The 16,703-nt window shown below is 46.0% G+C and overlaps 1 protein-coding gene and 1 pseudogene across 2 annotated transcripts in view; both read left to right on the top strand.

Annotated features, from left to right (window-relative positions):
- Positions 1–16,703, top strand: part of LOC311514589 (olfactory receptor 52R1-like) — a gene marked incomplete at both ends in the record, with an annotated part of 144,855 nt that overhangs the window by 65,268 nt on the left and 62,884 nt on the right. The gene's annotated exons all lie outside the window — the stretch shown is intronic.
- On the top strand, positions 4,586–5,533 carry LOC311514604 (olfactory receptor 52B2-like; annotated as a pseudogene). The gene has a single exon. The product of its transcript is annotated as an olfactory receptor 52B2-like (transcript).

Below are 16,703 nucleotides of genomic sequence, written 5' to 3'. Positions count from 1 at the left end.
AGAGAGGTGTGGGGCACGGCTACCTGAGGGAGATTCCCAGGGAAGACACTTCCGTCTCAGAATTCACAGGTACCATCTCTTGCTGCTCGACACACCCACTACAAGGTGGGCATGAAGAGAAAATAGGTTTGTTGTTCTTTCCGCACTACACAAGCATGAAGCATCCCAGGGCCCTTGCCACAGGGGATGAGTTCAGTCCAGTATCACTGGCCAAAATGTCTCTCCTTGCTGTGCACCCCCGCCCTCCCTGGCTGATGGCCTCCAGCCCTGAGGTGGCTGCATTTCAGTGGCCCAGGGGATCCTTCACGATGAAAGGTGTTAGTAGATGTTCAATACAAATCAGATTCTGAGGCTGCGCGGAGGCAAAGTTCCCCTTGGAGAAAGACCTGAGTAAAGACCTTCGGAGCCAGCTGAGTTTTAATACACAGAGACTGTCACCTCCTCCTCTTACCTGACTTTTATCGGCTGGAAAGCACGGAGGTGCTAGGGCTCCTCACTGGAACATACATGCCTGATTGACTTTCTTTATCGATAAGTTTATAGGGATCAGACTCAGAGGGGATTATTAGATCATCCCATCTAACAAACTGTATAACACAGGGCATTGAATTTCCCCTAGTTACCCCAGTATTGAGCCCAATGAGTTGTGTGAGACTAAGATCTGCGGTAGACTAGGATTTTCCACCATTGAATCATAGAGGCACAGGCTGAGAAGGGACCACAAGTTTAACCCCCTGCCAAGATGCAGGATTTGTTGCGTCTAAACCATCCAAGACAGATAACTATCCAGCCTTCTTTGGAAAACCTCCAACAAAGGAGCTTCCACAAACTCCCGAGGCTTCTGCTCCACTGTCCTTCTGTTCGGGCAGTTAGAAAGGTTTTCCTGAAATTTCATCTAAACCTGCTATGCTGGCATTGGAAGCCATTGACTCTTTTCCTGCCCTCTCTGGTAGAACGATAGAATCATGTAAGATTAGGCTTCGAACAGATCTCAGGAGGTGATCTAGTCCAACCCCCTGCTCAAAGCAGGACCCATCCCCAACTAAATCATCCCAGCCAGGGCTTTGTGAAGCTGGGCCTTGAAAACCTCTAAGGAAGGAAATTCCACCACCTCCCTAGGTAACGCATTCCAGTGTTTCACCACCCTCCTAGTCAAATAGTCTTTCCTAATATCCAACCTAGACGTCCCCCACTGCAACTTGAGACCATCGCTTCTTGTTCTGTCATCTGCTACCACTGAGAACAGCCAAGCTCCATCCTCTTTGGAACCCCCTTTCAGGTAGATGAAGGCTGCTATCAAATCCCCCCTCACTCCTCTCTTCTGCAGACTGAACAATCCCAGTTCCCTCAGCCTCTCCTAATAAGTCATGTGCCCCAGCCCCCTTATAATTTTTGTTCCTCTGCGCTGGACTCTTTCCATTTTGTCCACATCATTTCTGTAGTGGGGGACCTAAAACTGGATGCAATACTCCAGGTGTGGTGTCACCAGTGCTGAATAGAGGGGAGTAATCACTTCCCTCAATCTACTGGCAATGCTCCTACTAATACAGTCCAATATGCCGTTGGCCTTCTTGGCAACAAGGGCATACTGCTGACTCATATCCAGCTTCTCGTCCACTGTAATCCCCAGGTCCTTTTCTGCAGAACTGCTGCCTAGCCACTAAGTCTCTAATCTGGAGCAGTGCATGGGATTCTTCCTTCCTAAGTGCAGGAGTCTGCCCTTGTCCTTGTTAAACCTCATCAGATTTCTTTTAGCCCTGTCAACGTTCCTTTCCCACTCTGAACTCTATGGTACAGATGTGGGGACCTGCATGAAAACCTCCTAAGCTTACTTTTTCCAGCTTAGGTTAAAACTTCCCCAAGGTACAAAATTATTTTACCCTTGGATTTCCACTGCCACCACCAAACTTTATCTGGGTTTACTGGGAAACGTGGTTTGGAGACTTCTTTCCCCCAAAATCCTCCCAACCCTTACACCCCACTTCCTGGGGAAGGTTTGTTAAAAATCCTCACCAATTTGCATAGGTGTCCACAGATCCAAACCCTTGGATCTTAGAACAATGAAAAAGCATTCAATTTTCTTACAAGAAGACTTTTAATAGAAGTAAAGGAATCACCTCTGTAAAATCAGGATAGTAGATACCTTACAGGGTAATTAGATTCAAAACATAGAGAATCCCTCTAGACAAAACCTTAAGTTACAAAAAAGACACACAGACAGGAATAGTCATTCTATTCAGCACAGTTCTTTTCTCAGCCATTTAAAGAAATCATAATCTAACACATACCTAGCTAGATTACTTACTAAGTTCTAAGACTCCATTCCTGTTCTGTCCCTGGCAAAAGCATCATACAGACTGACAGAGACCCTTTGTTTTTCTCCCTCCTCCCAGCTTTTGAAAGTATCTTGTCTCCTCATTGGTCATTTTGGTCAGGTGCCAGTGAGTTTACCTTTAGCTTCTTAATCCTTTACAGGTGAGAGGATTTTTCCTCTGGCCAGGAGGGATTTTAAAGGGATTTACCCTTCCCTTTCTATTTATGACAAGCCCAATCCTCCAATTTGTCTAGGTCACTCTGGACCCTATCTCGACCCTCCAGTGTATCTACCTCTCCCCACAGTTTAGTGTCATCTGCAAATTTGCTGAGGGGGTAATCCACGCCATCCTTCAGATCATTAATGAAGACGTTGAACAAAACCACCCCACGGACTGATCTCTGGTGCACTGTGCTTGACACTGGTTGCCAGCTAGACATCAACCCTTTGATCACTGTCCATTGAGCATGACAATTTAGCCAGCTTTCTATCCACCTTATAGTCCATTCATCCGATCCATACTTTTTTAACTTGCTGTCAAGAATAGTGTTAGAGACCATATCAAAAGCTTTGCTAAAGTCAAGATAAATCATGTCCACTGCTTTCTCCATATCCACAGAGCCAGCTGGGCTTTCCTCTGTTCTTCTCCGCTGTAGTAGAGAGCCCATTCTTATCCATGGATTTCTCCCCATGAGAGTCTCCGTCTGACCATCCTTTTGATCAGATAAATAGATGAAGCTCTTTAAGTCTCTCACTATCTGGCATTTTCTGCAGCCTCCAATCCTTTTTGTGGCTCTTTTCTGCACCCTCCTGATTTTTCAGTCTCCTTTTTGAGATGTGGACCCCACAGCTGGACGCAGTCAGTTTCACCCAGGCCACATGCAGAGGTACAATCCTTCCATCTCTTCAGTTCACCACTCCCCCATTTATACATCCCAGGATCACATCAGTCCTTTTGGCCACAGCATCACACTTGGAGCTCACGGTGAGATGGTTGTTCACCGTGACCTCTAAATCCTTTTCAGGGTCCTTGCGTTGCATAATACAGTGATCTACTCTGTTGGTCAGGCCTGGGTTCTTTCCTAATGCAGAACAAAACTATTTCTACCAATGTCTCTAATGTTCCTTATCAATGTTCATAACTTCCAATTGATATTGATTGCTATCTGTTTTTTCCTTTTTCCCATTTGTTATATATTGCTTCCCCCACCCCACACCCAACCAATTGCCGACTTGATTTTGTCACTGAACTGGGTTTTTAACCAAAGCTGTTCACTTTCTTGACTGTAGAATTGCGTCTTTTTAGCTATTTAATAAACTCTTCTTAACAGATTCCTGGTTTTCACTGCCATTTTTCTGTCTAAAGTTTTGCTCCCAATCAGTTTTTTCTCATAATTTCCATCAGCTCTGGGGAATTAGCTCCTCTGCAGCACTAAGTATCTTGAGAGATTACTGTGTGGGAACTGTTCTCTGTTTCTCCATTGGAATGTAACCAGCTGCAATCTTTAATCTTGTTCTCCTCTATCATCTGACCCCTTCTTAGTCTCTCTTCTAAACTAAAGAGTTCCAGACTTTTCAGTCTGTCCACCTCTGGCAGCCTCCCCCATTCTCAGCCTGTCTGGGAAACCTCCTTTCTAACTGCTATGTACTTATAGAGACTGGGTGACCAAACTGAGCACATGTGCAGAGCAGGTTATTCTCTGTGCCATTCCTTAGGCATCTGAACATTGTCTTTGTTTGGGCCACTTCTGCGACTGAGCAGGTGTTTGTCAATGACACCGAGGGATTTTCCCTGTGGTGTGTTCTAATTGGGATGTTTTCCCTGGTCTACATTTTGGGAAAGGTTTGGTGGGTTTTGCACTTCCATGTTTTGAGTAACCGGGTATATGGGTAACAACCCACTAGAATGGCTATCTAGCCTGGCTCGTGTTTCCTGCTGGTGCCTATGAAGGTTTCCCACACCATGATGTGAAGGAAATATTGACACATGGAGCACCATGAAATATGGAATGGGCAGTATCTGGGTCAGTTCTTCAAAATTCATTTCTCTGAATAATGAAAATAATATTTTTCAGTGTGTGAAGAAGAGCGGCCAATCTGCTTCACGCACGAGAACAGCCCCCAGTAGTGCATGTAGTGTCTCATATTCACATTGTCTCTCCATCCAGGAATTACCCTAGAGCCTGGGCACATACAGGAAGTCAGGGGAACGTACGGTACAAGCAAGAGACACTGTTCTGCCTCAGAGCTGGACACCTTCTCCCCTACTCCATGTCAGATTCCAACACAACCCACTTCACCAACCCCTCCACCTTCATCCTGCTGGGCATTCCTGGCCTGGAGGCAGCCCACGTCTGGATCTCCATCCCCTTCTGCACCATTTACGCCATAGCCATCTTGGGGAACTTGACTATACTGTTCATTGTGATGATGGAGCCGAGCCTCCATGAGCCCATGTACTATTTCCTCTGCATGCTGGCCGTCACTGACCTATTACTGTCTACGTCCACCATGCCCAAAACACTGAGCATCTTTTGGTTCAATTCCAGGGAGATCGATTTCAGTGCCTGCCTCACCCAGATGTACTTCACTCACAGCTTCTCAGCAATGGCATCTGGGATCCTTGTGGCCTTGGCTTTTGATCGCTACGTGGCCATCTGTGATCCCCTGTGACATTCCACCATCCTGACAAACGCTGTGGTGGCCAAGATCGGCCTGGCCATGGTGCTGCGCAGCAGCATGCTCCTAATACCCAATCCCATCCTGGAGAGTTGGTGGCCATATTGCAGAACCAACATCATCCCGCAGACATACTGTGAAGGCATAGCTGTGGTGAAGCTGGCCTGAGCTGACATCCGCGTCAGTAGTTACTACAGCCTCTTTTTGGCATTCTTGATAAGTGGTGTGGATGTGTTGTTTATGGCCGTGTCCTATATCCAGATCCTCAGGGCCATCTTCAGTCTCCTAACAAAGGATGCCCGGCTCAAGGCTTTTAGGACCTGTGGCTCCCACCTCTTTGTCTTCTTAGTCTTTTTCATCCCATCTTTCTTCTCCTCTCTCGCGTACCGGTTTGGCCAGAATGTCCCCCTGCACTTCCACATTCTCATTGCTAACATGTACCTCCTGGTGCCCCCGATGCTGAACCCCATCATCTACGGGATGAGCATCAAACAGATCCGGGATAGGCTGTTCCTGCGTTTCATTCGTAAAGGGACCTAAAGTTCTCTCCTGGTGTTCTGACTCTCAGACCGAGCTGCGTGCAGAGGTGGCTGGTGCATAGTGCTGCACCCTCTTCCCTGAATCACTTACTGGACAGTCAAAGAGACCTAAACCTTTTCCTGACCTTAGTGTGCAGTGTCAGCATGAGAACGTGGGGAATTGGTCTATGTAGAACTCATTAGGTTTCCACCTTCCTAATTAGTGGTAATGGACCCCAAAACCCCACGCTGTACCCCCACCTCTTCTGGCAAGGCTCTGTCCCTGCTCCTCCTCTTTCCATCATATCTTGCTCCTCTACTCCCTACCCCCATCAAATACTGAATCATTTTCACCTCCCTTACCCAACCCCAGCTGCAAGGGAGTCGTTTCAGATTTTGGTCAGGGTGCCCACCATAACCGGGATTCCCGGGGCTACTTGGGCTTTTGGCAGATAACTTAGCAAAATTTGTGGCAGAAGCACTGTATCTAATTCTAATATAAAAGAGAGAAAATTAAATAAATATTAGATCCACTCCACTAACATGTTCTGACATCTGGTGGCAAGTCACATAAGGGACATTGGTTAGGTTTAAAATTTATATATATATATATACTCTTGTTTATTACCCAGTCTGCCCCTCCCTCAATGCACCAGCCCCTTTTCATGAGAAGATTTCCCTTTCACTTCAAACAATGGAGTGTTTTAGGTAAAAAATATAAACCAGATTTATTAACTGCAAAAAGTAGATTTTAAGTGCTTATAAGTAATGTAGATCACTCAAGAAATAAAAAAAATCACAATCTGAGTTCTATAAAGTAGACAGGATTTGAGTCAAGCCATGTCTCACCCTAATGGTACCAACAGTTCCCCAATCTTCCATACACAGGCTGGGATTTCTCCTTTCCAGCTGGGGACCATCTGCCCAGTCACAGTCTTGGGAGACAGGCCAGTCCTTGCTTACAGACAGCCCCCCAACCTGAAGCAAATACTCACCAGCAACCACATACCACACAACAGAACCACTAACCCAGGAACTTATCCTTGCAACAAAGCCTGTTGCCAACTGTGCCCACATATCTATTCAGGGGACACCATCACAGGGCCTAATCACATCAGCCACACTATCAGAGGCTCGTTCACCTGCCCATCTACCAAAGTGATGTATGCCATCATGGGCCAGCAGTGCCCCTCTGCCATGTACATTGGCCAAACTGGACAGCCTCCACACAAAAGAATAAATGGACACAAATCAGACGTCAAGAATTATAACATTCAAAAACCAGCTGCAGAACACTTCAATCTCTTTGGTCACTTGATTACAGACCTAAAAGTTGCAATTCTTCAACAAAAAAACTTCAAAAAGAGACTCCAACGAGAGGCTGCTGAATTGGAATTAATCTGCAAACTGGATACAATTAACTTAGGCCTTAATAGAGACTGGGAGTGGATGGGTCATTACACAAAGTAAAACTATTTCCCCATGTTTATTCCCTCCCTCCACCCCCCACTGTTCCTCAGACATTCTTGTCAACTGCTGGAAATGGCCCACCTTGATTATCAAGACAAAAGGATTTCCCACCCACCCACCCCCCGCCTACTCTCCTGCTGGTAATAGCTCACCTTAAGTGATCACTCTGGTTACAGTGTGTAGGTAACACCCATTGTTTCATGTTCTCTATGTATATAAATCTCCCCACTGTATTTTCCACTGAAATGCATTCGATGAAGCGAGCTGTAGCTCAGGAAAGCTCATGCTCAAATAAATTGATTAGTCTCTAAGGTGCCACAAGTACTCCTAGTCTTTCATAGTGTCTGCCCTGTGGATGGATCTTAATTTTTCCAAGCAAAAGCCCACAGTACAGTTAGTGGGAAAGTTCAGGCACAAGAGGGAGTCCAGTTTTACATGAGCTGGTCACTTGTCTTTTCATGCTTCGATGTGTCTTAGTAGGGACCGTTATCCATATTCTGGCTAGAACATCCACAGGAGAGTCCATCGGATGGGGATAAGTTTCTTCCATGCACCATTGTATTCATTGAGGGGCCACCAACTTGAATAGTCCATTCGCATGTGCTGGCTAGACTGGGTGTAAACTACCTTGTGGGAGTTACCACAGGAGCAAACACATTTGAAATGCAAGTAGATAGTCAATATTAATGACTTAAAATACAAAAATGAGACATGTATAAAAACAGGATAATCATATTTGGCAAAGCACCATACTCCACTGACACCTCACGTGACATATTTTGTACAAGATTTGTTGCAATGATATAACAGAGGTGAATCCAGAGGGTGCCAGGGTGTTGCTCTGGGAGTAGAGAGTGTCGCAGCAGTATATCTATTGAACTAGAGGTCTCTGAGATCAAATTTTGAATTTTTATAGAAGACAGACATCCATGTCCTGAAAAAGACTGCCTTGTGGTCCGTACCAGAGGAGAAAAGCAAGCCGAGGTACAGAGCAAAGGACACTGAACGAGTGTTTTCCCCGCTCCCCATCACACACACTGAAATTGTCACTCTCACTTTCCTTGTTCAGCTTGAGTCACCTGCACTCATAAATTCCTGGTGCCCCCCCACACTGGGTGGGCACAAGCTAAAGGGAAGGACACATGACCTCCCCACATGACTCCTCCTTACCCCACCCCTCAGCCTGGGGCCCCCCGCAGTCTTCCCCCCACACTACCCCACGTTACTTCTGGGAAGAGGACTCTGTCCTTCCACTGCACCAGCTCCCGCCACCCTCTTGCACATTCAGCTGCTCTTTCTGGCAGCAGCCAGACCTGGGTTTTGGTTTCTGTGTCCAGGTGCCATTTCAAGTTGCCAGGTACTCAGTTTTCAACTGGACAGAGGGATCTGGCAGTGTCTAGTTACTGCAGGGTGGAGGGAAACCTTGGGTCATTAACCCATGGCTTATTGCCTTATGGTTTTGATGATTTTTTATTATAATAGGTTATAATTGGTTTATATAAAAGTAGTTTGGCTGTAAGGCAAGGGACCTGCAGACCACATCCTGCAAGTTGAGCTAAGGCAAAGTTAGCATACAAATGTCTGGGACCTTTCACCCAGATAGATGGTGATGAGCTAAAGCAGAAAGTCCACATATGATGTGTTAAAGCAGGTTGAAACAGGGGCCTTCCTAAGTTCAGACCCTTTTAAATGTAACAGGTCCACCACAACTTGGAAAACCCCGGAATAACCTCTTCGGATAGAAATAACAAACTTGACACCTAACCACAAAAGGGACATAGTAATGAATTTACATATATGATAATAAGTTGAGATCATTGATGTACTAACCTATAGGAAAAGATACTCCAACATTGGTAAAGTAAGGTAATACAAATAAGGAAAAGGGGGGAAATCCCCTACTGAATATGCATCAAACATAACGGTGTCAGCATAATATATTATTAAAGTGGCATCCCAGCCAAGGGGCAGTAGGAGAAGGAGATGGGGTCCTTGGAAGGTGCCAGAATGATGGCCACTGGTGATGATGGGGAAGGTGATGGTGATGAGGAAGATGATAACTAACACTTCAGGGGGTTCTACAAGGGATGGTGTGAGTCTATGGACGTGCAGATGTACATTCTCTATCTATCTTGTTAAGTTGGGGTGTTTGTGACTGTGAAAATCTATTAATAAATTATATTAAATATAAAAAAGTTCCTATAGTGTGGTTGTTGTAACTGTGCACATCAGGGTTCTCAACTATATAATAATTTAAAGACTACTGGGCCTGATTTTGGGACAAGAACCTATCAGTCCTTAAAGTGATAACTGGGGATTCTTAAGTAACCAATATAATTAATACACAATCTAAAGATTGGGCACCACGGGGCAGCCTGCACCCTAAGTCTGTCAACCCCAGCCCTACCCCCAGAGCCTGCATCCCTCTCCATGCTAATCCTTTGCCCCAGCCCTGAGCCCCTTCCTGCTCCCTCAAATCCGCATCCCTGGTCCCACCCCAGAGACAGCAACTCCAGCCAAAGTCTTTGTATGCCCACATCCGAACCCTCTGCCCCAGCCCTGAGCCCCCTCCCACACTCCAAACCCACAGTGGGCGGGCACAAGCTAAAGGGGAGGACACATGCCCCACCCCTGCCACACATCACCCCCATATTGGTCCACAAACCAAAATTAATTCCACACATGGAACAAAGTGAATAACCAAGCAAAATAAAATAGAGCACGCAAGTCTATGTCTAAGAAAACTGAATACAAGCGTAGCAAGAAAATCTTTCAAATGGAGTGCTTTGGATTGGTAAGACCCCCTTGGATACCCCACTCTCTGTTCCCAAAAGGTTAGCTGGGGTGTGCTCCACTCCAGAAGATCTGACCCCCAGTCTTTCCATAAAACCTGATTCACAGGAGAGGGGTCTGGCATCTTAAATGCAGATTTTTCACCCTCCTCCTGGGAAAGAGCCTCCCTATTAAAGGTGGGTGGACTCTCCGGTCCCCGCTCACCTTCCATCTGGACTTCCCTCTCTGGGCTCCCCTCTGGGTCAGACACTCCTGTTGTGACAGTTTTCTGTTGCCAATCTGCCTGAGGCATCAAGTGGTCAGGCTGAGGCACTTGGGGGAGGAGATGACAGAACACACCAAGTGTCGAAGTTTCAAAGCTTTATTGCTAAAATAATAAAATAACAGTGGAGAGTGATGGGTGTTCCCCATGACACTCAGACGAAGGAAGAAAGCATTAGTGCCCCAAGCCCTAACCCATTTCATACTCACACACTCACTACCCGAGGCTGGCCAGGCCTCGGTGTAACATAAGAAGAAGAGGGGGAAGGGTGGATGAGAGTTCTGTCCTGTGCACACAGGTCGTCCAGGGTCCTCTGCCAATCTCCTAATTGCTTCAGCTCTCAGGAGGGTTTTAAATCCTGGGCTCCTTTGGGGGTGTTCCATTCTGTGACCTCTGTTCCTGGTGCTCTTAGTACCAGTCCAAACCGGCTTTCTGTGGTCTTCTCTGCTTTCCCAAAACACAATGGCTCCAGGGACACGAAGCTCTGCTCCCCCCTCTCGCCAGTGTTTTCCATTTCTGCAGCCCTGGTTCAGTGTACGTTTTCTTATCTCATGGCTGGCTGTGGTTGGATGAGAGAATCATAGAATCATAGAATATCAGGGTTGGAAGGGACCTCAGGAGGTCATCTAGTCCAACCCCCTGCTCAAAAGCAGGACCAATCCCCAATTAAATCATCCCAGCCAGGGCTTTATCAAGCCTGACCTTAAAAACTTCTAAGGAAGGAGATTCCACCACCTCCCTAGGCAACGCATTCCAGTGTTTCACCACCCTCCTAGTGAAAAAGTTTTTCCTAATATCCAACCTAAACCTCCCCCACTGCAACTTGAGAGAGAAACGCAGCTTCAGACATTTCCTCTAGCACCGTGACCTTGGACTGGGGCCAGCATCTTAACATCAGACTGAGCTTTCTAGCTCCTGAGTTAACCGGTTCTTTGCTCTCTTTCTCCTTCCCCCTTTGACCTCTTGTAGCCTGCAAAATAATCTTCATCATAACCATTCAGATAAGGGAAGAATAAAATCTCTCCTTTACCTGTAAGTGTTAGGGGACTTATTCCTTCACTCACTTACTTCCCTGGTCCTTCTCGCATGAACAGAGAGCAGCAATACCCGAAGTCCAAAGGTGCAAACAATTCGATGTTTATTGGGGTGAACTTCCAGCAAGCATGATTACATTTTCCTTCCTTAATATCCTCCTTCCCAGCTCTGACACCACAGAGCCTTACACCTGTGTCCCTGTTCCCATTCCTACCCTTAGCCAAACATGATTCCAACTTCCTTACTCCCATTCCCTGTTCCCATTTCCCCCTTTAGCAAAACATGATTCCAATTTTCTTACCCCTATTCCCATCTCCCTCCCCCACCCACCCTCCCACCCACATCCACTCACTTCCTCATTGACTACAGATTATATAGTAAAACTTGAATTCTGCTTAGCTATACCTTAACCAATCATTTTTCTGAAATTTAACTAACCAATCCTAACATATTGTAACATGATTATGTACCCAATTATATCCCACCACCTTAATTAGTTTACACCCAGCAAAATTAATTATACAGCAGACAGGAACAATCACAGAACCAGACAGAGATTATATACAGACAAACAACAGCAAAGTGGGAACTATAATGACAAGACAATACAGAAGTGAGGATTTCACATCCCAGCTATTGATAAGTGAGTTCTTGCCAGACAGGATGCTATCAAACTAAGTTTCCTTTTACATTTTCTAGGCACTTCCCTTTCTCTGGAGGTGATAGGAATACAGTCCTGTCCTGATAGTGCCTAACAGCCCAATAGCACCTTATTTCAATGTGACTAGTTTGGAATGTGAGGATGTGACCGTTCGCTTCCCAGCTTATGGCTGCCTCTGCTGCTTAGCCAAAGGCCTTAGCCTAAGAACAGGGCCTCAATCTGTCACAGTAAGAGAAGGCCCTTACACCGGCAGACAGTGATTTCTTTCTTTTATACCTCTAGAACTAGCCAAGCGATAAGAATACACCTAAATTCTTAAAGTATAGGCCTTTATAGACAGGCCTTAATATCTATATCCTAACAGTAAGGAGTTAGGAAGCTCAAATAACCTGGCTGGCACCTGACTAAAAGGACCAATAAAGGAAGAAGATCCTTTCAAATCTGTGGGAGGAGGTTTTGTTGTGCTTTCTTTTGTTTTGTGTTCTCTCAGGTGAAAGAGAGGGACCAGGCAGGAAAAAAACCTCTCCTAAAACCTCACCTGAAATAAGCATTTAAAATTACAAAAATTGTCGGTAAAGCAAGAAAATGTATTAGATTATCTTTTATTTTAGCTTGTGAATTTTCGCTATGATAAGAGGGAGGTTTATTTCTGTTTTTTGTAACTTTGAAGTTTTGCCTAGAGGGGAATCCTCTGTGTTTTAAATCTTATTACCCTGCAAAATTACCTTCCATCCTGATTTTACAGAGGTGCTTCTTTTACTTTTTTCTTTATAATAAAGTTCTGTTTTTAAGAATCTGATTGATTTTTAGTGTCCTAAAAACCCATGGGTCTGGTCTGCGCTCATTTTGTTTACCTATTTTGTTGGTATATTATTCTCAAGCCTCCCCAGGAAAGGGGGTGAAGAGGCTTAGGGGGATATTTTGGGGAAACAGGAATTCCAAGTGGCCTTTTCCTGAAACTTTCTCTAACTCACTTGGTGGTGGCAGAAATCCCATCCAAGGGCAAGGAAGGATTTGTGCCTTGGGGAAGTTTTTAAGCTAAGCTGGTAGAAATAAGCTTAGGGGATCTTTCATGCACATCCCCACATCTGTACCCCAGAGTTCAGAGTGGGGAGGGAACCCTGACAGTCTAGTTGGCAACTGGTATCAACAGGAGTACCCCAAGGGTTGGTCCTAGGTCCAGTTTTCTTCACCATCTTTATTAATGATCTGGATGATCGGATCGATTGCACCCTCAGCAAGTTCGCAGATGACACTAGAATGGGGGGAGAGGTAGATGTGCTGGAGGGTCGGGATAGGGTCCAGAGTGACCTAAACAAATTGGAGGATTGGGCCAAAAGAAATCTGATGAGGTTCAACAAGGACAAGTGCAGAGTCCTCCACTCAGAATGGACGAATCCCATGCACTGCTACAGGCTGGGGACTAACTGGCTAAGCAGAAGTTCTGAAGAAAAGGACCTGGGGATTACAGTGGACAAGAAGCTGGATATGAGTCAGCAGTGTGCTCTTGTTGCCAAGAAGGCCAACGGCATACTGGGCTGTGTTAGTAGGGGCATTGCCAGCAGATCGAGGGACGTGATTGTTCCCCTCTATTCGACACTGGTGAGGCCTCATCTGGAGTAGTGTGTCCAGTTTTGGGCCCCACACTACAGAAGGGATGTGGACAAATTGGACAAAGTCCAGCTGAAAGCAATGAAAATAATTAGGGACTTCGGGCAGATGACTTACAGGGAGAAGCGGAGGGAACTGGTCTTATTTAGTCTGCAGAAGAGAAGAGTGAGGGTGGATTTGATAACAGCCTTCAACTATGGAGTCCCTGGTTCTCATGGGAGACTTCAATCACCCTGATATCTGCTGGGAGAGCAATAAAGCGATGCACAGACAATCCAGGAAGTTTTTGGAAAGTGTGGGGGACAATTTCCTGTGCAAGTGCTGGAGGAACCAACTAGGGGCAGAGCTCTTCTTGACCTGCTGCTCACAAACTGGGAAGAATTAGTGGAGGAAGCAAAAGTGGATGGAAACCTGGGAGGCAGTGACCATGAGATGGTCGAGTTCAGGATCCTGACACAGGGAAGAAAGGAGAGCAGCAGAATATGGACCCTGGACTTCAGAAAAGCAGACTTTGATTCCCTCAGGGAACTGATGGGCAGGATCCCCTGGGAGAATAACATGAGGGGGAAAGGAGTCCAGGAGAGCTGGCTGTATTTTAAAGAATCCTTATTGAGGTTGCAGGGACAAACCATCCCAATATGTCAAAAGAATAGTAAATTTGGCAGGCGACCAGCTTGGCTTAACAGTGAAGTCCTTGCTGATCTTAAACACAAAAAAGAAGCTTACAAGAAGTGGAAGATTGGACAAATGACAAGGGAAGAGTATAAAAGTATTGCTCGGGCTTGCAGGAGTGAAATCAGGAAGGCCAAATCACACCTGGAGTTGCAGCTAGCAAGAGATATTAAGAGTAACAAGAAGGGTTTCTTCAGGTATGTTAGCAACAAGAAGAAAGTCAAGGAAAGTGTGGGCCCCTTACTGAAAGAGGGAGGCAACCTAGTGAGAGAGGATGTGGAAAAAGCTAAAGTACTCAATGTTTTTTTTCCTCTGTCTTCATGAACAAGGTCAGCTCCCAGACTGCTGCACTGGGCAGCACAGCATGGGGAAGAGATGGCCAGCCCTCTGTGGAGAAAGAAGTGGTTCGGGACTATTTAGAAAAGCTGGATGTGCACAAGTCCATGAGGCCGGATGCGTTGCATCCGAGAGCGCTAAAGGAGTTGGTGGCTGTGATTGCAGAGCCATTGGCCATTATCTTTGAAAACTCATGGCAATCCGGGGAAGTCCCAGAAACTGGAAAAAGGCAAATGTAGTGCCCAGTCAGCATGGATTCACCAAGGGCAAGTCATACCTGATTAATCTAATTACTTTCTATGACGAGATAACTGGCTCTGTGGATGAAGGGAAAGCGGTGGACGTGTTGTTCCTTGACTTTAGCAAAGCTTTTGACACTGTCTCCCACAGTATTCTTGCCAGCAAGTTAAAGAAGTATGGGCTGGATGAATGGACTATAAGGTGGGTAGAAAGTTGGCTAGATTGTCGGGCTCAACGGGTAGTGATCAATGACTCCATGTCTAGTTGGCAGCTGGTATCAAGTGGAGTGCCCCAAGGGTCGGTCCTGGGGCCGGTTTTGTTCAATATCTTCATAAATGATCTGGAGGATGGTGTGAATTGCACCCTCAGCAAGTTTGCAGATGACACTAAACTGGGAGGAGAGGTAGATACGTTGGAGGGTAGGGATAGAATCATAGGATATCAGGGTTGGAAGAGACCTCAGGAGGTCATCTACTCCAACCCCCTGCTCAAAGCAGGACCAATCCCCAGTTTTTGCCCTGATCCCAAATGGCCCTCTCAAGGATTTAACTCACAACCCTTGGTTTAGCAGGCCCATGCTCAAACCACTGAGCTATCCCTCCCCCCAGTAGGATACAGAGGAACCTAGGCAAATTAGAGGATTGGGCTAAAAGAAATCTGATGAGGTTCAACAAGGACAAGTGCAGAGTCCTGCACTTAGGACAGAAGAATCCCATGCACAGCTACAGACGAGGGACCGAAAGGCTAGGCAGCAGTTCTGCAAAAAAGGACCTAGGGGTGACAGTGGACGAGAAGTGGATATGAGTCAACAGTGTGCCCTTGTTGCCAAGAAGGCCAATGGCATTTTGGGATGTATATGGAGGGGCATAGCCAGCAGATCGAGGGACGTGATCATCCCCCTCTATTCGACATTGGTGAGGCTTCATCTGGAGTACTGTGTCCAGTTTTGAGCCTCACACTACAAGAAGGATGTGGAAAAATTGGAAAGAGTCCAGCGAAGGGCAACAAAAATGATTAGGGGACTGGAACACATGACTTATGAGGAGAGGCTGAGGGAGCTGGGATTGTTTAGCCTGCAGAAGAGAAGAATGAGGGGGGATTTGATAGCTGCTTTCAACTACCTGAAAGGAGGTTCCAAGGAGGATGGATCTAGCCTCTTCTCAGTGGTAGCAGATGACAGAACGAGGAGTAATGGTCTCAAGTTGCAGTGGGGGAGGTTTAGATTGGATATTAGGAAAAACTTTTTCACTAGGAGGGTGATGAAACACTGGAATGCGTTACCTAGGGAGGTGGTGGAATCTCCTTCCTTAGAAGTTTTTAAGGTCACGCTTGACAAAGCCCTGGCTGGGATGATTTAGTCAGGGATCGGTCCTGCTTTTGAGCAGGGCGTTGGACTCGATGACCTCCTGAGGTCCCTTCCAACCCTGATCTTCTATCATTCTATGAACACACACACAGAGGGACACGCACGCACAGACACACACAGACACTGACATGCACAAACAGATGTACACACATTCCCACTCTGCAAGGACCCACCCAGGAGGCAGGGACTGAGAACCCCTCACCGATCAGGCCTGCTGGGAAGATGGGTCGAGGGGGAGACACCTCATTGGAGAATCCCACCAGAATTGTGGCTAGCAGCTGTAGCACCATCGTGGGACGAGAACACAGTGTGGTGCTGTACGATGGAACATATTTTGTCATCGCTGCTGACACAGATATGCAACTACAATAATGGTTTTACAAAGTATGTCATCTCAGGTGTCAAAGGGAAAGTTACGATTTGTTAAGTAGGATTATCCTGTGTAAACGTGTGTATCATCTTTGTGTCTGAAGTTATGATTATTGGCCATGGACTTGTATCTTTCACACGTGTTGTGTTCCTAGGTAACACCCCCATCATAAATATAAAGGGAAGGGTAAACCCCTTTAAAATCCCTCCTGGCCAGAGGAAAAATCCTCTCACCTGTAAAGGGTTAAGAAGCCTTTGGAAGGCTCATGATGCCCTGAGCATGACTGTTATAGTGATGTTATAGTAATTGTTACAGTAATGTTGTAGGTTATAATTTCATGTATATAGTTATGAGGCTGAAAATGTGTCCTGATGGC

This window comes from Lepidochelys olivacea, assembly GCF_965140295.1.
Source record: "Lepidochelys olivacea isolate rLepOli2 genome assembly, chromosome: 1".
In the NCBI taxonomy this organism is placed as follows: domain Eukaryota; kingdom Metazoa; phylum Chordata; order Testudines; family Cheloniidae; genus Lepidochelys; species Lepidochelys olivacea.
The sequence above is the reverse complement of the archived record's forward strand: the minus strand, read 5'-3'. Positions and strand labels throughout refer to the sequence as shown.